Source organism: Dipodomys spectabilis, unplaced genomic scaffold, assembly GCF_019054845.1.
Source record: "Dipodomys spectabilis isolate Male_0828 unplaced genomic scaffold, ASM1905484v1 ptg000006l, whole genome shotgun sequence".
Classification (NCBI taxonomy): domain Eukaryota; kingdom Metazoa; phylum Chordata; class Mammalia; order Rodentia; family Heteromyidae; genus Dipodomys; species Dipodomys spectabilis.
The window spans coordinates 18,933,029-18,951,248 of record NW_024870683.1 but is presented as its reverse complement, the minus strand read 5'-3'; positions in this window follow the sequence as shown (position 1 = coordinate 18,951,248).

Here is an 18,220-nt window from a genome sequence, read left to right as displayed (position 1 = left end):
AATCTGAATAACCAGAAGTGATTTTGTGGCTCAGTGATTTCCTGAAGCGTTGTCTTATAAATGAGCCTCCATGGAAATAAATTGCAAAACTGGATCATGGGAAGTCAAATGAGTTAGGCTGGTCAATGTACTGGGATCAGCTTTTCAGGAAATGATCAGAGAACTAAGCCAATCCCCAATTTTTGCAGGCAAATTCAAAAACCAAGAACTAAAGACAGACAGACAGACAGACAGACAGAGAGAGCGCAGCGCAGCATAACAGGAAGGCAGAGTATAAATGTCAGGTTTTGAAGACATTTCACCAGAAGAGAGCAAGGCAGAGAAAGCAAAGAAACCACAGGGTACAAGTAAGGACAAGACAAGGCCTGCAGCTCATGTGTTCAGCTTTGGTAGGAGCGGGCCATTTTCAGTGCAAATGTTCTCATGGGGCAGGAATCAGGAATCAACTCAGTTAGGGAAGTGTAACTCAAGCAGCTCTGGTCATGAAATCTGCCTGCAGTAGCCTTTCATTTTATGAATTTAAAAGTTGAAAAGGAAGTTTAGATTCCCTCCCCCACTTTTAGCTAATGATAAGTTTTTCAAAAAGACTTTGATTCTTTTCCTAAAGCCTCTTTCTCTCCCTCCCTCCACCCCCCACCTCTGTATGTGTGTGGGATGAGTGAGGATTGAACTCAGGATCTTGTATGCTAGGCAAGCCCTCTGCCTCTATCCCCTGCCCTTATCACTTAAATCTTTTGAGTTTCCTTCAACTGTAAGGGGAAAAAATGCTTTCGCTTTAGGGGAAAGAATAATATGTACTTGTGCCAGTTCATGCTTTCCTCATCTCTGTAGAACAGGGGACTCTCAGGGCCACTGAGAGGATCTCAGATTATGTAGAGACCTGGGTGGGAGTCATGAAGTCCTGTGAAGTTATTAGGGGATAGGAGCGGGCGGGGGGGAGAGACAGACAGTGTGAGACAGAGAGAGAGACAGAGAGACAGAGACAGAAACAGAGACAGAGACACAGAGAGAGAGGGAGAGAGGGAGAGAGAAAAAGAGAGAGAGAGAGAGAGAGAGAGAGAGAGAACATGCCAGGCCAAGCTCAGGCCCTGTCCTGTAGCCTGCCCACCTTCCTACTCTCTCCCCTAACTGCATATTCCAAACACACTGAGCTTTCACTTATGACTTCACATGGGAGACAAAAATGTTTCCACTGCATAAAGCAAACAAAAAACTAAATATCACTAAAATACTCCAACTTCTCATTTGACAGAGAGAAGACTTTAACTTCCCCAAAAATTCTTAGGGACAAACCAACAGTAAAAGCCACATGTGTGGGTGACCAGTTCCACTGAACAGCTCTTCCCTTCCCTTTGTGCAAAGGGCTTAGTATGGTTTTCTAGGCTCCATTCCCCCAATTCTCAGGTTGCAAAGTCTTGCTGTATGCCCCATATATTCCCCCAGGATAAAACTATGACTCTAGAGGGGTCTAGAGTCAACAAGCACACATTTATTAAGCATCTTCTTTGTGAAACCTTGTGCCAAGTATTAGAGTTCCAAACTAAGAATTCAAAAACACAATCCCTGTCCTCATTTTAGAATTGTATGAAGACAGAGATTTTCTTCTTTGTACTTTATTGTTGGAACAGAAAAGAAAATAGTTTGGTGGTTCCTCAAACATTAACCATAGATATCACCATAGGAGCCAGCAAGTCCATGCACAGATAAGTAATATCCCCCAAATATATTAATATGTACATACGCATATACTATATGCAGTGTATTAGCTGAAAGGTAGAAACAACCCAAATGTCCACCCAAGAATAAATGGATAAGCCCAAGCATGGTGGTTCATGACTGTAATCCCAATCATGTGGGAGGCAAAGATAGAATTTCGATATAAGGACAACACAGAAAAAAAAATATTAGTGAGACTGCATCTCAAAATCAAGCCAGGCAAAGTGGCACACGCCTGCAATTGCAGCTGCTCAGTAGGTAGGAATATAGAGGTTGGAAACCAGCTCAGGAATGTTAGTGGGAAAACAAACCTAAAACACAAACAGGATTTAAGGGTGTAGCTCAAGTGGTTAGACACTTTTCAACCTAGAGGGAGGCCCTGAGTTTGCTCTCTAGTAACATACATGCCTGCACACACACACACACACACACACACACACACACACACACACAGAATGAATGGATAAATTATGATCTATACATACAGTGGAATATTACCAGACTATGAAAGGAAATGAAAGTGTGGTATGTGCTACTGCATGGGTGAATTCTAAGAATATTATTCTAAAAGGGAAAGAAGCCAGTCACCAAATGTCACCAATTGTGTGGTTCCATTTAGAAGTGATCTGTAGAAGAGGCAAATCCATAAGGAACCGAGAGCAGATGGGTAGCTGCCAGGACTCAGGAGGGGAATGAGAAGTGCCTGGGAACACGGTCTTCTCTTGGGGTGATAAAAATGTCCCGAAATGAGATAGCAACAATAACTGTACAGCACTGTAAATGTATTCAACTGCAACGAATTATTCCTTTCTGGATGGCTAATTTACATGGTGTGGATTTCACCTCACTAACCCAATGAGCAGTCAAGAAGAATGTACTAGCCATAAAATACCTACCCTATCCCATTTCCGTTATGTCCTGGGTTAGCGGATTCTATATGTTCTGCTCCCCTACTGGTGTCAGCCTCCCCTCAGTACATCCAGGCTCAAACTTAGCTGATCACCATCTTCATGCTTGAGGATCCTCATTGGCCAACCCACAGCTCCATGAAAAAACCCAGAGTCACAGGAGATTGCAAGAATGAATCCTCCACCAATCCCACCAGCCCACTTCCTGGTTTATCTACTGCTGCTTTAGAGATCTTCCCTTCCCCCCACCTCTCACTCTCTGTCTCTCTCTCTCTGTCTGTCTCTCTCTCTCTCTCTCTCTCTCTCTCTCTCTCTCCCCTCTGCCTCTCTCCCTCTCCCCTTCTCTCTCATTCTCTCTCTCAAATGAGGTGAAATACAATGTAATTTGCCATCCAAAAGCTTTTGCTAAGGTTGAACACGGAAATATTAGCCGAATGAAAAATATTAGCCACAATTTTTTAAGTGATTTTCTTTTCTTTTCTTTTTTTTTTTTGTTCGGTTGTAGGGCTTGAACTCTGGGCTTGGGCGCTGTCCCTGCACTCTTCAGCTCAAGGCGAGTGCTGTACCGCTTGAGCCACAGTGCCACTTCTGGTTTTCTAGTGGTTTTTATTGGAGATAAGAGTCTCACAGACTTTCCTGCCCAGGGTGGCTTTGAACTGTGATCCTCAGATCTCAGCCTCCTGAGTAGCTAGGATTACAGGTGTGAGCCACCTGCACCTGGCCAGTGATTTTCTTTTTAAACAACATAAGCCTACCTTTGGTATCCAACATTTTTTTTCTTTTCTTTCCTTCCTTCCTTCCTTCTTTCCTTCCGTCCTTCCTTTCTTTCTCTTTTTTTGTCAGTCATGGGGCTTGAACTCAGGGCCTGTGTGTTGTCCCTGAGCTTTTCTTTTCAAGGCTAGCACTCTACCACTTTGAGCCATAGCTTTACTTCCCGTTTCTGGTGGTTAATTGGAGAAAAGAGTCTCATAGAGGACTTTTCCTTTCCTTCTCAGGCTGTCTTCAAACTATAATCCTCAGATCTTTGAGCCTCCTGAGTAGTTATGATTATAGGTGTGAGCCACTAGCGCCCAGCTCAGATTTTTTTTTTAGGTATATTGAACCTACTTCCTCTTCCTGTGAAGATCGCTCAACAAGACTTGTTCTTGCATAAACTCTGTACCAATGAAGCAAGCCTAGTTCTGATGAGAGCAAATTGCAATCCAAAAGTAAGTTTAGGAAAGGAGCTATGAGGTGGGCGTGGCAGTGCATATGTGTAATCACAGTACTTGGGAAGCTGAGGCAGGAAGCTGGTGAATTTCAGGCTAACCTGGGTGACATAGCAAGATCTTTCACTCCTCCACCACAAAAAAGAGCTATGATCCAAAGGTAGATTTATTATCTCCATGTCAATTTTGGCCACATTACCACATCAAGAATACTGCAAAGGGTTGGAGATGTGGCTCAAGTGGTAGAGCACCTGCCTAGTAAACACAAAGCCCTAAGTTTAAACCCTAGTGCTGAAAACACACACACACACACACACATACACACACACACACACACACACACACTAAACAGCATCACTTTGTTAATGTAGCCAAGTAGATTCTGTATAAAAAGTAAAAGTCTGGCCAGATGGTAGTGGCTCATATCTGTAATCCTATCCACTCAGGAGGCTGAGATCTGAGGATCACTGTATGAAGCCAGCCCAAGCAGGAAAGTCCATGAAACACTTATCTCCAATAAACTACTCAGTGCCACTGTGGCACTGTGGCTCAAATGGTAGTGTACTAGCCTTGAGCACAAAGAGGCTCAGGGACAGTGCTCAGGCCCTGAGTTCAAACCATAGCACAGGTTTAAAAAAAAAAAAAAAAACTGGGGCTGGAAAGGTGGCTCAGTGGTAGAGTGCTTGCCTCGCATGTGTGAAGCCCTGGGTTTGATTCCTCAGTACCACATAAACAGAAAAAGCCAGAAGTGGTGCTGTGGCTCAAGTGGTAGAGTGCTAGCCTTGAGCTGAAGAGCTGAGGGACAGCGCCCAGGCCCAGAGTTCAGGTCCCACAACCGACCGAAAACAACAAAAACAAAACAAAACAGAAAAACAAAGAGTAAGAGTCTGAATAAGGCCAGAATGGAAATTTTGATCTGTCTATATTCTCTTAAGCACTCAATTCCAGCCGAACTTCCAAGGGCATAGGAAAGAAGTCTTATAGTGGGTGGACCTGCCAGTCAACTTTTCCTTGTTATTCTGGAGGAAAATCCCAGGCCTGAGGGATTTCTTAATTTAGAACTGAGTAAGAATTTATTTCAAGTGAATACTCAGGCTCTCCACTCCAAACATGACAATGACATTTTCAGGTGAGCTACCGAGGATTTACTTTTATCATACAAAGAAATCATCCAATAAATAAATGCAGGCTCAAGGACAAGGGTTCGCAAAAGACTATAGCAAAAAGGATATGTGCATCTGGCCTCAGGAGATCCTCAAGGCTGCAGGGCAAGCTGGGGAGATTGACAGGGAGACAATCCAGTTTCATACAGTGGAATTAATAATTAAAGGTCCCAGCTTCTAAGAGCCATACTTTTATATATATTATCTTTCCTCAAGGGAGTGTTATCATTCTCATCTTATAGATTAGAAAAATTAAAACTGAAGCTTGAAGAGGTTCTGAGATCTACCCAAGGCTACCCAGACCATACTGGCAGAGACAAAATGGAAACAAAAACCTGAGCCAGGCCCACTTGATTGCTGCAGCCCTGCCTGCAGAACCGGGCTCCAGGTCCCCTGCAGTGAGACCAAGGTCAAGATGTCAGTCATCAGCTGACCTTATGCTTGCTCTGGTAGGCCTGCCACCAAAGAGCAGCCCAGTCTACACTCCCAACTGAAAGCAAAACTGCTGGGTCTGAAATCTGCATACTAATAGCAGGGGTGATGAAAGGTTAGATGTTTACATTTAACTAGCCAACAACCGGAAACCATTCTTAGAGGGCAGATGGAAAGGTACACAGAGGAAAAAAAAAATAGCAAGGAAAATTCATGATATTGGGGTTGGCAATGATTTCTTGGGTAAGACGCCAAAGGCCTAACCCACACTCATAACAAAAAATAAATGAACTGAAAAGTTTTTATATATGCATTACAACAGAGTAAAAAGGGAATCCAGAGAATGAGACAGTATTTGCATATCTAATAATTCAGCAGACAGAATATATAGAGAATTCCTAAAACCCAGCAACAACACAAAAACCCACCTTTAAAACAAATCAAATAGGCAAAGTACTAGAATAAATCTTATTTTCCCAAATAAGAAATACAAATGGCCCATAAATACATGAAAATATGCACATCATCATTACTCATTAGGGAAATGAGTGGGTACCACGTCCCACTCATTAGGCTGAACATTGTTAAAATAAAAATAAAACAGGAGATTGCATTTAATGACAAGAAAAAAAAAACAGTCTTTTAAAAAAACTACACTGGATGAGGAACTATTTAATGGCTTTGGAGTTTTAGTTCCACAGGATAAAGAGTTCTAGAGATTGCATAATAAAGTGTGTCCTTAAGACTACTCACCTATATGCTTAAAAATGGGCAAGATGGCAATTTTGATGTATGTTTTACCACAATTAGAATCTTGAAGAAGAGGTACTAGAAAGCCAGCTATGATGGCACATGCCTGTAACCCCAGCACTCAGAAGATAGAGATAGGAAGATCTTAAGTTGGAGGTTAACCTAGACTATATCATGCATACATACATTCATACATATAAACATATGTGTGTGTGTGTGTGTGTGTGTGTGTGTGTGTGTGTGTGTGTATATATATATAACTGGAAAGCAAAAATTAATGCTACTAATCCTCCAAAAACAGTGGAAAATTCTGAATCGTGGCAAGGATTGAACTCATGGAAAACAGGGATGAAGAAAATGTCCACTAGAAATTTTCATCAGACACCAGGCTATGAAAGAGATGGGGAAGGGGAAAAGTGATTATTAAGAAGTTAAGTGGGGGGCTGGGAAGGTGGCTCAGTGGTAGAGCACTTGCCTTGCATGCATAAGGCCCTGGGTTCAATTCCTCAGCACCACATAAGCAGAAAAAAAAAAAAAAAAAGCCGGAAGTGGCGCTGTGTCTCAAGTGGTAGAGCGCTAGATTTGAGCTGAAGAGCTGAGGGACAGCATCCAGGCCCAGAGTTCAGGTCCCATGACCAGACCTAAAAAAAAAAGAAGTTAAGTGGGACACTGTGGGCAGTGGCTCTGATTCTTGAGCAGGTATCTGTATACCTGAAGAGCTGGTTAAAGCACTGATTGCTCTAGCCAGCCTAGAGTTTCTGATTCCGGTGATTTGCATAAAGACTAAGGATTTGCATTTCCCCAGTGATGTTGGTGCTGCTCCATCTGGCTGCCCTTCCACCTCCTTCACCTGTCTGAGAGACACAGCATCTCTCCTAGGGAAGTGCAGAGTATAGATACAAGAAAACGCAAGAGTGGAGGACCAGCAATCTCCATTCCAGGGGACTGGTGCCAGCTTCCCCAAACGCACACACACACACTGATGGAAGACAGCTACCAGGACAAGTCTATATTCATCATACAGGTAATATCAGACACGTAAGCATTCGAGAAAAGCCAAATCAGAAAATAATATCAACATCATGAAAGAGAATTGAAAGCCGAAAGCCATGAACCAATGGCTCATGCTTGTAATCCTAGCTACCCAGGCTTGAGATCTGAGGATCATGGTTCAACACCAGCTCCAAGAAAATCTGAGTCTCTTATCTGGAAATGGAGGTATAGCTCAAAGGTAGAGTGCCAGGCCTTGAGGTTAAGCCCCAACACTAGCACAAGGAAGCAGAACTAATCAAATGAAAGGATGTTAAAATATGCATGATCATCTAAGCCAGACTGTAGAGATGCACACTGAAGAAAGAATGAGGAAGAGAATGTGAAGAGGAGAAAGAGACAATTATATGCATGTACATGGCTTTTGGATTTAAGTACAATATATAGAAAATGCACAGATATTGAAAACACAGCTCAGTAAATGTTAAATACCTTTGAAATCACCACCTAGGTCAAAATAAAGAATACACTAGGCCAAGTATGGTGGTGCTCACCTGTAATCCTAGCACTTGGAAGGCTGGAGCAGGGGATCCAGGCCATATGAGGTGACACAAGACACGACACACACACACACACACACACACACACACACACATTTCCAAAAGTTCCCCCATTAATAATCCCCCAAAATTGATAGTATATCCTTGATAACCTATTTTTTAATCTGATATCAATGGAATCAGAAATTTGGTACTTTTTTTTATTGTCTGGCTTCTTTTTTTTTTGTCAGTCATGGGGCCTGAACTCTGGGCCTGGGCCTTGTCCCTCAGCTCTTCAGCTCAAGGCTAGCACTCTACCACTTGAGCCACAGCACCACTTCTGGCTTTTTTGGCTTATGCAGTGCTGAGGAACCCAACCCAGGACCTCATGCATGCAAGGCAAGCACTCTACCACTGAGCCACCTTCTCAGCCTTGTCTGGCTTCTTATACTCAATGTTTGTCTGAAAAATTCATCTTCCTCATTGTGCGTAGCAGTAGTCTGTCCTTTTATCTTTGATGGTAGTATTTCTCTAGTGAAAGCCACAGTTTTTCACTCTACTACTAATGGATATATGGATTGTTTTCAGCTTGGCTCTTATAAATGTTGCTGCTAAGAATGTCCATACACATATATTCTGAAGGGTATTCATCTTGAATGAATGCCTGGCACTGTCTGGACCTAAGATTTACTTCAGTTTGGCTTTAATAAATAATGCCAGCTTTCTAAAATGTTTTACCCCACCCATAATGTGTGAGAATTCTAGCTGATCTATATCCAACATTAGATATTATTGTTCTTTGAATTAGAGCTCTTAAATTGATCACTTGGATATCCTTTATGAAGTAACTCTTTATAATCTTTATTTTTATTGAGAGCTTTTTTTCCTTAGTGGTTTGTAAGAATTCTTTATGTATGGTAGGAACAAGTCATTTGTCATAGGTATGTATGTGGCTAATATTCTTTACTATTCATTTTATTAAAATCCATTTGGGACTTTTTGTATCATATTTTCAAAAATCTTGACTTACCCCCTCCCTTCTATCTCCTTCCTTCATTCATTCATTTGTTTGTCCGTCCTTCCTTCCTTCCTTCCTTCCTTCTTCTCTTTCTCTCCCTTCCTTCCCTTCCTCTCTCTCTCCCTTTCTTTCTTTCTTTTTTCTTTCTTTCTTTCTCTCTGTAATGGATAGTGAATTGACTCAACATATACTGAAAGTGTTCTGATAAATGTCTCTACTAATTTGATGTAGAACATTTGTCCTAAGTCAGGTGACTTTTCATGGGTAGGACCACTGCACTATTCTGTTCTAGTGCTGTTTGTCCCTGGGTCACAATGACTTAATTTCTACAACTTTTTGGGGTGGGGGCAGGCAGAGATGCATTTCCAGACCCTCATGCTGGCTCAGCTTGCTTGCTTGCTTGGTGCTCTACCACTTGAGCCACATCTTCAGCACTGCTTTTATTTGGCTATATTGGAGATGGAATCTCAGACTTTTCTGCCCCCGTTGGCTTCACACTGTAATTCTTTGAATCTCAGCCTCCTGAGTAGTTAGGATTACCAGTGAGCTACCAGTGCCTAGCTACCAAACTTTTATAATCCATTCGTCTGTCAGTAGACGTTCTTAGCTCTGTTCTTCTTCAATACTGCCTTCACTATTCAGGGTCTTTTGCTTTCATATAAATTTTAGAATAAGCTTGCAATGTTTCCTAAAAAGAAACCTCAGAGTTTTTATTAAGTTTGTGTTAAAGCTCTAGATGAAGTCAAGGAAATTAACCTCAAACACTACGTTTTCTAGTCCAGAAATAGCATAAATCTATCCTAAATTTATCTTATTCTTTACTTTCCCTTAACAATATTTTGTGACTGTTGGTATACTTTTTTTTTAATTGCTCTTTAGATTTGTCCTTCCATGTTTTGTGGCTGATATTATTGTAAATGTTATTTTTTTTTTGCCAGTCCTGGGGCTTGAACTCAGGGCCTGGGCACTGTCCCTGAGCCTCTTTGTGCTCAAGGCTAGCAAATCTACCACTTGAGCCATAGCACCACTTCTGGCCTTTTGTGTTTATGTGGTACTGAGGAATTGAACCCAGGGCCTCATGAATACTAGGCAAGCAATCTATCACTAAGCCACATTCCAAGCCTGTAAATGCTATTTTTAATTTTTTATAGTTGAGCTGTTTGTGATAATATAATGTGCAGAAGTATATGAGTTTTATTCATCAACTTGGTTGGTACTCATTTCCTTGGTTAAACTTACTTAGGTAAAATTCCTTGCATATGTGTGTATGTTATCTGTGAATAATATTGTTTTCCATAAACATAGCTTTTAGAAAACTAGCTTTATGCTCTATAATATACTAAATATTAATATTACATCACAATTTTAATATTATATTATTAATATACTAAATAGTAATATTCATAATATGGTTGTATAATAAAATTTACCAAATTTTAAGTATAGGTTTAATAAATTTGGGCAAACAATCATATATAATCATCCCCAATATTATGCTACAGAATAGTTCAATCTCCCAAAAAGCGTTGAGAAAAAAGTTCTATGGTGGCTCCTTCCTGTATGCCAAGAAAAAGCTCAAGCTAACTAGCAAGAAGCTGAAGAATATATATGGCTGGTTTCCATGGAAGAGGGAGATGAAGTCCTTGTGGAGTGCCTTCAATCCTGGTAGCCTCTGCCTGGCCCCAACCCCAGAAAGCCCAACAGACTCGAGCCTTGATGGAGCTCAGGCACAGGGTATCTTTTAATAGCCCATAGGCAGCTGCTCCAGACAACCAAGGCTGAGTACCATTGGGCTTAGAGGAAGGAACTTTTGCCAGGGGAGGGTAAGCTGGGAAAACTCTTATAGCAATTGTCACAAAAGGAAATAATTTCAAACTAAACTCTACCGCATTCTCTGACTCTTGTCCAGAAAAGGTTCTTATTGCTGCCCACATGCACATACAATTTTGCACGACTGTACCAGTTATATCAAAGCCATTTTGCTCTTACTTTCTTGGTTATCAATTATTATAAACATCATGCTTGTAACCCTATACAGGGAAGCAGCTAAAAGTTTTCTCAGCCCCAGAGTAGGCTCAAAGTCAGATCCAGCCTGGGCTAAAACAAAACAAAACCTCAGAGCCAGGAATTGTGACTCATGCCTGTAATACTAGCTACTTGGGAGGCTGAGACCTGAGGATTATGGTTCAAAGCCAGCTGGGCAGGAAAGTCCATGAGACTCTTATCTCCAATTAACTACCAGAAAACCATAAGTAGAGCTGTGGCTCAAGTGGTAGAGTGTTGCCTTGAGCAGAAAAGCTCAGACCCTGAGTTGAAGCCTCAAAACCGACAAAAAATAATCTCGTGTTTTATATACAAGCCGTAGGCTCAAGAAAACGCTTTCACATATCTGAGCGACAAAACAGGCATTCTAGAGGAGGGCATCTATGGATCACATCTGTAATCTTAGTTACTCAAGAGGCTGAGATCTGAAGATGGAGGTTTGAAGCCAGTCTAAGCAAAAACGTCCATGAGACTCTTATCTCCAATTATCCACCAAAAAACCAAAAGCAGAGGTATGGCTCAAGTGGTAGAACACTAGCACTGAGGAGAAACACTAACACTAACGGATGGCACCCAGGCCCTGAAATCAGGCCCTAGCACTGGCACATTCAGAGCACCTGGGCTTTCTTAGGCTCTCAGTGGATGATAAATGTTTCTATCACTGGAGCAAGTAGGGCTGAAAGAATCGTGCTCTTGGGCAGGAAATAGAGACTGCCAGAGGGTTGGTAGAGAGAGGAGGGAGGCTCATTCCTACTCAGCACCAAGAACTCAGGTGCCCCAGGAGAGTGGCTTGCAGAAAGCCACTAAGAATGTGTATGCTAGGGGGAACTGCCCACACATGAGCATATCAGGGGGTGGGATTTGTGAGGGAGGTGGGATCACCTGTTTCAATAACAACACAGTAACAACCATAAGGGCCATAGAGAATGGAATGTACAGACCAGCTGAGCACACTTGTTTGTTACCTCTCCTGGAGTCTGAAAGGCCAGGCTGACTCCAAGAAGGGTAAGGGAGATCCCAGAAGGTCTTAGACTTATTACAGCATGCCAGGCCCAGCGAGGGGAGAAGAGCACCCCGTCTGTCCAGTAGGGTAAGAGTATTGTGCCATTTTGTCTGAATGTAAACAAAAATCATGACACAAATCTATGGCGAGGCACTGTTCTGGGCAACTTAATAAACTTAATGAAGCTATTCAGAGCTAGGCATTGATGGCTCATGCCATCCTATTCAGGAAGCTGAGATCTGAGGATCATGGTTTGAAGCCAGCCTGAGCAGGAAAGTCCATAAAACTCTTAACTCCAATTAACCACCAAAAATCGAGAAGTGGATCTGTGACTCCGGTGGCAGAGTGCCAATGTTGAGTGGGAAAAGCTAAGGGACAGTACCCAGGCCGTAAGTTCAAGGTCCAGTATAAGCACAAAATAAATAAAATATAATGCTATTGTAGCTTCCAACCAATCCTATGAAGTAATTATTATTACTATTATTCTTATTCCATCTTACAGATAGGGAATCTAAGGTTACCCTGTCAACTACAGAGTCAGAACCCCAAACCTAGACACCATACTTGTTCTTAGCCATCACTATACCAAAGCACAGAAAGAGGGCATATTAGTTATCATTAATTTTTTGTGTGCTTGTTAATTTTTTGTGTGCTTGAACTCAGGGCCTAGACACTGTCCCTGAGCTTTACTGCTTAAGGATAACCATTCAATGCTTAAGGCTCTACCTCTTTGAGCCCCAACCCCATTTCCATCTCCTTTTTTAGCAGTTAATTAGAGATAATAGTCTCATAGACATTTCCGCCTGGGCTGGCTTTGAACCTTGATTCTTGGAGCTCAGCCTCCTGAGTAGCTAGGACTATAGATGTGAGCCACTGGCACCTGGAAGTTATAGTTAATTTTGCATAGTCTTCAAAAGGATAACCTCCCATAACTTGCTGAGCTATTCCCTTTAGTGTTTTACACTTTCAGCTGAAATCAACCTTTTCCTGAATGAAACATTTTCACAACGGTGAATTTGTAAACTTTTAGAGTTGTCTCCTTTATGATTTGATCCTGGAGGATAAATGACTTTAGAACTGTCATTACCTATTGTGGAGGTTGCCAAATACACTACACCAGTTTACAGTGTCACTAGTGGGTTATGAGTTCACCATTTTTGCCACCACCTCACCCAGCATAGGTGGAATTATCTTCATACTTAATATACATTTCTACATTTTTAAAATTTGTTAACTCTAAGGTTAGTAACATGTGGCATCAGGCTTACTGATCAGCTAGGATTCTCTGTTTCAATACTAAAATTCCAGTCCCTGGACTCAATGCCAGATTCATAAATAAGAAGAACAGGGGGCTGGGAAGGTGGCTCAGTAGTAGAGTGCTTGCCTTGCATGCCTGAGGCCATGGGTTCAATTCCTCAGCACCACATAAGCAAAAAGAAAAAAGCCGGAAGTGGCGCTGTGGCTCAAGTGGTAGAGCACTAGCCTTGAGCTGAAGAGCTGAGTGACAGTGCCCAGGCCCAGAGTTCAGGCCCCATGACCTGACCCCCACCCCCACCCCCAAAAAAAAGAAGATGAAGAACAGGGACTTAGAGGAAAGGAAATGAAATTTATGAATTTTCCAGGCAAAAAGTAAGGACTTCAGTGAGCTACTATTTCAAAGGCTGCCCCCAAGATAGGAGGCAGGATTTTGAAGGAAAAGCTTAGAGTCTGGGCCAGATGTTACCAGCCAGGTGGTGGCCTTGGGCTGGTGTTAAGTCTCCAAAGCTATATGTCTTGTTGTCCAGGAGTTCTCTTCCATCTTGTGCTCAGGAAGATAACAAGAGGTCTGGACAATCTTTTCTGGAGCTGAAAAGACATTCTTGAGTTCTCTTGCATGGGAAAATGGGAGGAAGGAAAAGACAAGGAAAATGACAGAAGAGAAAATAAAATAAAAAAGGAAAAGGCAAAAAAAGAAAAAAGAAAGTCTGTTTAAAACTTCATAATTATTTTTTTTTTGGTGCTGGTACTTATGGCTTTAACTCAAAGCCTATCTCCTAGCTTTTTTGCTCAAATCTGGCCCTCTATCCCTTGAGCCACAGCTCCATTTCTGTTGTTTTGGTGGTTAATTGGAGATTTGAGTCTCATAGACTTTTCCTGCCTGGGCTGGATTTGAACCTTGATCCTTAGATCTCAGCCTTCTGAATGGCTAGGATTATAGGTGTGAGTCACCAGCATGAGCACCTGACTGTTTAAAATAAGAAAGGAAAGAAAGGAAAGGAAAGGGGAAAGAAAGGGAAGGGAAAGGAGAGAGAAAGGAATCTGAAAAAATAGGAAGGAAGGAAGGAAGGAAGGAAGGAAGGAAGGAGAGAGAAGGAAAGCAAGAAGGAAGAAAAGAAGGAGAGAGAAGGAAAGAAGGAAGGAAGGAAAGACCTTAGGAGTCTAGGATCTGGAGAAATGGAGATCCAAAACCAGCATTAAAAAATAAATAAAAATAATCTTGCATAAAGCAGGATGGCCAGTAAAGTGAGTTTGTTATTAGACTTAAACTACAGTCGTGAACGTATTCAGGTCTCTGAATCCATTTGCATTTTTATTCACCAAGTCAGCTCACCTAAAGTTGAACATTCATCCTGCTTCAGGTCGGTCTCTGGACTTCCAAACTATCTGGAAGTTTGGAGGTGAGGCCCCCACTTCTGGTCCCACTGCAGCAAATGCTGAATGCCATAAGCTATTGGCTAGGTTTTCTCTCCTCATTTCATGAAAGCAGAAGGATGTGAAAGCCAGACTAGCTGTCCTCCAGTAGATCTTAGTCTATTTCATTTAGAAAGACCTGGAGAGCTCGTGAAAATGAAGACCCATCCAGCTGGTTAGGGAATCGAGGGTACAGTCTGGAGTCTAACACACTTCCAGGTGCTGCTGATGCTCTTGCTCCCTGGACCATCATTTACATGCAAAGAGCCTAAAACGACTCCTTTATTCCTTAGACAAGTCAGATGGCAAAGCCCAGGGATTCACACCAGAACTCCTTTATCTTACCTCTGCCATGGACCTTGGTCTAGACAAGCCCTCTCTGAGACTCTCCATCTAGAGATGGAAAGAATAAATCTCCAATACTCTCAGAGTCTCTTCAAGGGTTTTCATTTCCATCATGGAATTATTTCACCATTCATATTATTTCCACACAATATTCATTCAAGAAACAATGCTTGAGCTCCAAGGATGGATGCAAGTCCCTGTTTAATACTGAATATAAGGATCAACCTGTTAAACCGAGTCCCTGCTTTTGTGGAAACTCAAGGGAGGAGCAAATTAGAGGAGTGGTTGAATCAGTATTTTCATAGGAAAAGTTCAAGATGCTGTGGAAGGAAACAGAAAAATGACTGTCACCCAGATTAGTAGGTACTGAAGGGACTTTTCCAAAGAGTAGCTCCTACGCTGTGATAGGAGGGATGAGAGATGCATTGAGGCAAACCTGGGCAAAGGAAGTAGGAACCACATGCCAGACAGAGGGAAAGGCATCACAGAGGACCCTGAGTAAGAAAGAGCATGGGGCTCAGAAGAAACTGAGGGAGCTTCCTGAACTCAGAAGAGAAAGAGGAAGAAGACTGATGTGGAAGGTCTTGGGGGTTGAGTGCCTCCTGTGCACAGGAGGACATTTCTCTGATGGGAGGAGACACTGGAATTTAGGAAGATCAGTTCTGCTACTGTACAGATGTTAGAAGGACTGAGATTGAAGCAGGCCTTGATAAAAGGGGACCAGAGTAGCAGTAGTGGGAAGTTAGAGAAATGGATGAAACAGGACACAAATGGGAGGAACAAACAGGTTAGATAAGGAAAAACATACGTAGAAACATGCTTTGTCTTAGTGACTTTCTTTTCTGCTCATGGGACTGTGGGTCTTCTAGTTCAACCTGACTTGGCCCTAGGCTACAGGTCAAGTTCAGGTCTGTTCCACATTGCCTCCCAGTGTCCATACTGAGGGATATACACCTCAGGGATCTACTGGGGTATCTGCACCTGCTCTTCTCACTGTAGATGGCAGGAGCTCAAGGAGAAGAAGAGATTCCCCCAGCATGGAGCCACCAGAGTCTCTATTCAGAACATCCATCTGGACAGTCCCTTTTTCAAAGCAAGACCAATAGACAAGCTCAGAGTCAAAGTAGTACAGTCAAAGGATACTCTGCCCCCAAGGGAGAATGAGTATTTGGTCAACAGAAATAAGGAACTAAGCCCAGTTGCCAGGGACACCCATTGAGAAAAAGAACTTCAGAGCATGTTGAGTGGCAGGGCCTCTGAGATGTGCCAGTACAGGTATCAAAGAGGCAGCCGGATACATGGTCCCCAGAGAACAGAGAGGAGGGACTCCAGATAGTCGTGGTGAGTCATGAGTATGGGGTGGGTCAGGAGAAGAGATGAGCTCATCCAGGAAGAATTTACAGAGTTAGGAATGAAGCCAGCCTAGCAAGGCACATTTGAAATTTCAGGAACAATTCTTGGAAGTAACACCTGCAGAGGAGACTGAGGATATTGTCCCTCCAAGGCAAATGACAGAGTATTTCAAGATGGAGAAAATGACAAGAGGTTGTGGGTCTTTATTGTGTTTGTTTCAGTCTTACCAGTACCCAGAGTTTGAACTCAAGGCCTCCTACTCTCGCTTGGGCTTTCTTGCTTATATCTGGAGTAATACTATTTGAGCATATTTCCAAGTACTGCTTTTAGTTAGCTAACGGGTGATAGAGTCTCATGGGCTTTTCTGCCCAGGCTGGCGTTGACTTGCAATCCTCTGATCTTAGCCACTTCAACAGCTAGGATTAGGGATGCCACCAGAGTTCGAAATATTAAAAAAAAAGAGTTTAGAGAGTTTAGAGATCAGTTTAAATAGCATGGAATGACCAAAAGCTAGAGGGTTGCTCACTTGTACAGCACTTGCATAGCATGTATGAGGCCCTGGCTTCAATCTCAAGCAACACACACAAAACAGACAGACAGACAGACAACACATACACACACACACACACACACACACACACACAAAGAGCTAGGTTTTAAGACAGAAAAGCTACAAACTTCTTCAAAGAAGCTCAACAGCAACCTGCCTTAACCCTATAACAAGACATAAGAATCCCACACTCTTCTCAAACTCAATTCAAGCAGACTTTTATTGAAGTAAAACATACCTAGAGAAAACTATGCAGACAAATCCTAAGTGCACCTACCTTTACAGCTCCATGAATTTCACAGGGGAGCTATACAACCAACAACCCAGGTAGCACCCCAAAAACCGTTGATTTGCCCCCTTCTGGCTACTAACCTTCCCTCTGCCCTCCAGTTTTGCAAAGACCCCTGCACACTGTGAACCGAAATCCCTAGTCCCAAATTAAGTGCTTCCTCATGCCCTCTATGCTTCTGCAGATTGCTATGTCTTCTTGTTTATTCACTCATTCTTAACCATCTGGTCATTAACCAGACAATAAACCTGAGAAGAGGACCCATCTGGTACATGCTCTACTAGGGGGTGACAGGGAAAAGATATAGAGGTGAGCAACACCAGGGCCTCAAGCTTAAAAGACAGACCTATCCACAGGCAACTGACATCCAACATGATAACCATGATAATGGAGGAAGTGCTTTGTGGGAGGGATGGAGGGTGGCAGGTCTGTGCACTCAGGAACAAGAACTTAGAAAAAGAACAGAAATTGTATTGGCAGGACCAATCAGATTCCACATCTTTGTTGGGATGGAACAGGAGTGGCTTTTTCTTTACAACATTAAGGGCTGGTGTTGGTGCACGTGGTGGCTTTGGGCTTAGTTGAGGTGTAAGAAGCTTCCCCTCACTTTGGAGTTCTCATCCTAACAAACCAGATCACTGGCAGTGTCATAGCTAAACAGTAGAGGGAGCCAAAGGACCGATGCTTAATGAGAAAGGCCCCAAAGAAACAGGTGAAAGTTTCTGAAAGACCAGGAAACAGATGGAGCACAGATAGGGTAAGGAATCTGCCCAGGATCCCACAGCTCCTCAGGAGCAGGCCAGCACGTTTCACCATGCCGGTAACACTCTCAATTCATATAATTTAGGATGTTCCTAGAACTATTTTTGTGTTGTTTTTCCTTTTATTAGGAGAAAGGGGGAAGCCATGATATGGAGGTATATTTCGGTATAAATGTCCTTCATGGACTGAGCCAGGTATTGGCGGCTCATGTCTGTAATCCTAGCTACTCAGGAGGCTGTGATCTGAAGATCGTGGTTCCAAGCCAACCCAGGCAAGGAAAATCTGTGCGACTCTTATCTCTACAAAACGACCAAAAATGCCAGAAGTGGAGCTGTGGCTCAAGTGGTAGAACATGAGCCTTGAGCAAAAAGAAGCTCAGGGACAGCATCCAGGCCCTGAGTTCAATCCCCAAGACTGACACAAAGAAAGAAAGAAAGAAAGAAAGAAAGAAAGAAAGAAAGAAAGAAAGAAAGAAAGAAAG